This window comes from Chinchilla lanigera, unplaced genomic scaffold (assembly GCF_000276665.1).
Source record: "Chinchilla lanigera isolate Chin_1 unplaced genomic scaffold, ChiLan1.0 scaffold00091, whole genome shotgun sequence".
Taxonomy (NCBI): domain Eukaryota; kingdom Metazoa; phylum Chordata; class Mammalia; order Rodentia; family Chinchillidae; genus Chinchilla; species Chinchilla lanigera.
This window is the reverse complement of record NW_004955492.1, coordinates 8,363,445-8,369,444: the sequence shown is the minus strand read 5'-3', so window position 1 is coordinate 8,369,444 and position 6,000 is coordinate 8,363,445.

The following is a 6,000-nucleotide window of genomic DNA, read 5'->3' as shown; positions in this document are numbered from 1 at the left end:
GCTTTTGCCGCTGAGCTAAATCCCCAGCCCCTGGGGGTTATAAGTTGATCACCAGTTATCAATCCACTATACTGAGTCAGGATTGCAAATTCAGGCCCAACATGGGCAACTTAGTGTTTTAACAAGACACTCTTTCAAACTTCACAAAGTCTCAGAATGTAACTAAGTGCAAAGGTCCTAGGTTTAATCCCTAATAAACACACACACACACACACACACACACACACACACACACACACACACACACGGCTTCATGATGAACAACTCCTGGCTTGCTTGGGACACTCTTGGTTTAAAATCCAGAGATCCTGATTCAGGCTTCCCTTCCATCCTAGGCAGACAGGGACAGGAGCCTTCTGAGGGTGAAAGCTGATCCAGAATTTGGTTGCAGTTTTCTAGGCTGGCCGGGGGAAGGACCCACAGCTGACTGAGCCTGGAGAGGCTCACTATCTCCCCCAAGCACATGTGATCTCCAAGACTGGGAAGCAGCTCTGAGGCCATAGGCCAGGGATGGTGAACCTATGGCAATGTGTTATTTGTTTTTCTTTAAAGATAAAAGATGTTTGAGTTGTTTTTTCTAAACTGAAACCTCAGTATTCAAGTTTAATTGCAGCATTGGCACTTTGTAATAAATAAGTGGGTTTTGGGTTGCAGTTTGGGCTCTTGTCTCTAAAAAGTTTACCATCACTGCAACCTGTAGATAGTGAAGCTATTGCTAGAGAGAGGATCTAGCCCTGGAGCACGTCCAGGCCAGGAGTGGGTAGGCTCTTGCATGGTCTAGCACTGACTGGCCAACCAGATCATCTCTCAGCAGTAGGTGCAAAACTTCGTGAGCAGAACAATACAGGGCTCCTAGAAGTGAAGATTCCTGGGTGCTGTCTCTCTGTGTTCTGATTTTGTAGATGGGAGGGAGTGAAGCCAAGGACTTTACTTTCCCACTGCCAAGAATTCTACCTCTGTCACTGCTGGTGGTATGTGGCACATGGAGGGAGAGCTGTGGCCTTAAAAAAGCTAAAAAACTATACTTCTGTCTTTGTGTATATGTATTGCATATATGATCTAGAAATGGGTTTATTTAATCTAATTTAAGTACTCATAGCCATTAAACTCATAAGTGTGCCTTAATTTCTGTGCTTTTGCAAATTTGCAATGCATTCATAAACCAGATAACATTCTTTATCAGACTTTTCGGGTATATATATTTTTTCAGTTGGAGAAAACGATCAGTGACCTCCAAGGATAAATGGAAGCCTCAGAGAAGTGTCAGGGTTGCAACTCCTCCTGCCACACCAAAGCTTAGGAACTGAAAAATAACTTTCTTGGAACTGTCTTCCTGGGCCTCCCTGCTATTCAGACCCCTAACGCAGGGCCAGGAGAGCAGCTATTGAGCAAATTGCAGTCTGCTTTTGGCACACGATCTCCTGTGAGTGGTCCAAGCCTTCTCTCTATTAGTTCTGCATTTAGAATTCATTTCCATGGCATTAGCTGTCTCTGATTTCTTTTTTCCCCTAAGAAAAAGGTCGTTAGAAGCAGGGAAAGGCAGAATCATAATGAGTCCAGATCAGGCTGCTGCTGGGATTTCACGCACGAGAAGCATTTGATTGCCTCCTCAAATTTCCTTGAACTCTTCCCAGAACCTTTAGGCTGCTGCCTGTGCTTTGTGAACTCCTTGAGGCAGCTACTGAGCATTTGTTGAGGGAGCCATTATCAGAGCAAAACAAACAGTTCTTGTCTCTAGCACCTGCTTCAGTGCTTACGGGACGCTTGTGGGATTTCCTGGGCTCCAAAGGTGATTTCTGCCTCTCCATACCTGCTAAGCTTTTGCTCCAAAGGTAAATGATGTGTTTGTCCCAAGGCCTTGAAGATGCTCATTGACTACCTACAATGAGTTAGGTAGGTCACACCCATTTTCTCCATTTTACAGAAAATGACAATGAGCACCCCTGCCCTGAAGAAATGAGAACACTCTCTTGTCCCAGCTGCAGTCAGATGGGACCTCTCCTCTGAAGAAAGCACAGAAAGAATGCCACTTGGTGAGGCTGAGCTCCCAACACAGAGCTTTGTCCCTGCAGACCCCTCGCTCTCTGTACGTCCCCTCTCTGGAGAGAAGCTGGATTTGGGTTTGATGTCTTCTTCCTTTGGCCACATGTCCTGCTTCCTGATTGTCCCTTGGAGTTCCCTTTGACGGTCCTTTGGTGTCATCTTCGTGGGCCCTCGATGATGCAGTGGTGATGGGACCTGTCCACTGTGCCCTTCCATGGGCAGAATTCAGCAAAGATACCTTCCTGGAAACAACTCCACACCCAATGGTGTCTACATCTGGGCTTTTGGAATCAGGCAAGGATTTATCCCTTTAATTTAGGCAGTTGTCCCTATTGTCATTGTTCAGAGGACAAGCACTGCTCACCTGGGCTATTGGTGACCTGGGTTCCATCTGACTGGCTACTCCCTGGTTTCACAGGTCCTCAAACAGGGCCAAGAATGAGAAACTTAGGGAAGTGGGAACTGAGTGTAAAGAGACTATGGAAATGCAAAAATGGGGAGAAAAAAGGGGAGAGACCCAAGTAAGACCATGAATAAAGAGTTCCAAATTAAATTTTACTCCTTATGCCCTTGGTATGGGGAGCATGTTGTACAGACAGCCCTTATTTGTACATCCCTGATCTGTGGGGGTCTCAGCTCACAGCCAAGTTATGTGATGGCTGGCCCTCAACATGGCCCATGTCCAGTCACCACTGAGTTGGCTCTGAGTATTGCAGTCTCCACACCTGCTCCTAGAAAACTACAGATGAGCCGGGGATCATTGTCAACAGCACCAAGGCGTCCAAAGACAATGGTTGGTGCTGTGTCTCTGTGTCATGTAGTTGGCGAAGCATGTCATCTTCCATCTCTTGTGATTAAGCCACTTGCATGCCACTGAAATGGGTAAGCAAGAGGGAGTTGGTGAAAAAGTTGGGGGAGTAATAAAGAAGCAAAATGTGAATTTCACTGACCAGAGGCGGAAATGCAAGTGATTTAAAGATTGGAAAATAGCAACAGCAAAGTGAAGTTAGGAGTGACCCAGGCTACGTGGAAGTACTGAATAACTCATATGAGAAAAGTTCACTGAGTATAAAAACCAAGGATGTGACAGCAGAAAATGTTAATAAAAATCTCAGACGTATCCCACAACACTGAAAGCACAAAGGGCAAAATACTGGACCCTGACCCACACTGGAAAAGGAGCATGGTGCTTTGCTGTGGTTTAAGAAATATACTCTCTACATGCACGGAGACATGAGGCAAGACCAGGGCAGCCAATCTCCTCTTATGATGCTTTTTATAAAGAACTAAAAGCCTGTAATTGTTAATATTGCAAATGTTTTAAATTACAGTATGCCAGATAAATACCAGGTCTACATTTTTATATCACCTTATTTATAACAGATGGCAGAAGAGGTCCCCCGCCCCGCCACTTTGGAGAGTTTTTAAAAGTCATGAAACAGTCATGATTTTCCCATCAATAATTTGCAGGTTTCGGTTTATGTGATTGCTTCTCCAGTCCAGGCTGCTGTACACAGGCTGCAGGCGCATGAGTGAAGGAGACCGCCGTCACAGCTTCGAGTGTGTGTGAGCTATGAGTGATGTGCTTCTGGAGGAAGAGGTCTCTGTGTGGGTGAGCATGATTCCGAAGTTGCCAACTGGCCTCCTCAGTGCTGAGTGCTAATGGAGCCCCACCAGCCCCTGGTTTTGTCTAAGATTCTGCTAATTTCTGCAGTGCAGGCTGGAGCAAGGTCTCCCATGCTTTTGAACTTTGCTTCTGGGCTGTGTCTTCACCAACTGCTCAAACATCAGCTCTGCACCTCTTATTTCTATAACAAAGAAGTCCTAGCACCAGACTCTCTTCCCTTCCCCTCTCCTCCCCTTTCCTTGCCACCCTACTTACCTTCATTTTACTTTCTTTTCTGGCAGTGCCAAAAATGGAACCCAGGGCTTTGCCGTGCTAAACACACACTGTACCACTGAGCTACACTGTCAGCCACACCAAGAGTTTTTGAGTTCAGTCAACTGTAGCGAGAATTTGGGAGTCATGAAGAATCACACAGAAGGTGCAGTCTTGTGCCCTCTGTTCCTGCCCTCTCTCCCTCTCCCTTACCCCTCTTGGAACAATGGATCCCCTTCTCTGGGATATTCATTGTACCCCCTACACAACTTTCGGGTGTAGGGGAGCTGGGGATATTCCCAGCTTCCACTGACTCCTCACATTCCTCTGTCTTTCCTAACAAACCCAGTTGTCTTCCTAAGAGTGGTTCTAGTGTCAGCTGTTAGCTTAATAACATGATATATATATATATATATATATATATATATATATATATATATTTCACATAAGAAGGGAATTGTATGCATGCAAATGTTTGCCTTCAGTGGGTTTTGCAGGGTGGTGAAGATTATAGATAATTGTTTTTTTTCTTTTCCTTTTGTACCATGAACATATTTTATAAAATGTGCACAATTCACATGAATTAAATATTAATAAGAAAAATTGTTAGCATAGGCTGTGAGAAGTCCCAACAAAGGCAAGGCCATGCGGGGCACAATGAGGCCAGTACCTGGGGAGGTATCAGATCCCCATTTTAAGGTAACATGATTAGGCTCCACTGTGCTCCTGCATTAGGAGGCTGGCTCACAAGTGCAGTGATAATTATAACAGTTTTAGGCTCTTCTGTGCACTGTGGTTTCCTACTTCCCTGATGTGCTGTCCTGGCTTCCGATATCCTGCTACTGCGGAAGAAAAATTCTCCCTTCCGGTGCATCCTTGGCTTTAGCGATAACCTATACTTGGCCCTGACACAAAACCATTTCCAAATTGCCTGCATATGTTAGAATGGGAATTTTATGGACCACTTGGCAGTAATCCATTGAATGCTGTAGTGGCTTAGGAAAGACACATCAGTTGAGACCAAGAAGGCCACTGTGCCGGCCACCTGCCTCCTGCACTGCTCACCACTGCCCACCACTGCCCATCTTACTCTGGGGGTTTCCTTTCCTTGCAAATGGGAGCTATGGTTCTCTTGCTTTGAGGTGTGGACTCCAGTGTCAGCAGCGTGCCTCCCACAGTGGAACTTAGAGACAGCCAGGAGCTTGTGAAGGGAACAGGGCCACACTGGGGCACTGGGTTGTGGAGGACAAGTGAATAGGTTTGTATGTGCCTCTCAGCCCTGCAAGCACAGCCAAGTGAGGGCGCAGGGGCGGGAAGAGGTCTCCCATCTAAGGCCTGAGCTTATCATCACTCCATTTGTGACGCACAGGAAGGCCATGGACAGCAGCTGGTCCCGCCCTGCAGCCCCCATCCCTCATTACCATGTTTCTAAAAGGGAAGCCCACACTTACAGACTCAGTTCTGTCTTCAGTTCCTTCCTCAGTTCGTCCAGTCTGTGTTCAGCCCCACAGCTTTGTGTGCAAGTGAGGTTGTGCTTCTCAGGTTGGGGACCACGTCCCTTCCCCCAGAAATCGGTGTTCACATCCTGCCCTCCCCAGGTCAGTGCGTAGGTCCCACTTCCCAGCTTCTCCTGCTCTGACGCTTGGCTCAGCCTGTGCCCAGCAGCCAGAGCTATGAGCTTGGCCATGATCTTCACTTCTCCCGGGTCAACACTGCAGGCAAACCTGGCACATGCCCCCTAGCACCTCACCTGTCCTCTGCTCAGGCCACTGTAACTGCTTCTTACTATGGAGTTCTAGGGTAGCTGTAGAACTATAGTTCTTGTGGTCAGAACTATGGGCTGCTGACAGTTCTGTGGGATTTACCTCATGTGTCTTAATGGTCTAGTACATGAGCATTTTCATGAGAGGTCTATCTCCTATCTCCTGTCTGGGAGCAGGGTCTGTAATAAAGGGGGCTCTGGGCTCCGAGACCTGTCATGTTTTGCTCCATGGGCCAGGAGGTATGTGGAAGCTCCGCTTAGTCCTGGTCGTGGTGTGAAGACCCACAGAGCTCTGGCACTCACAGGGCAGGATGAA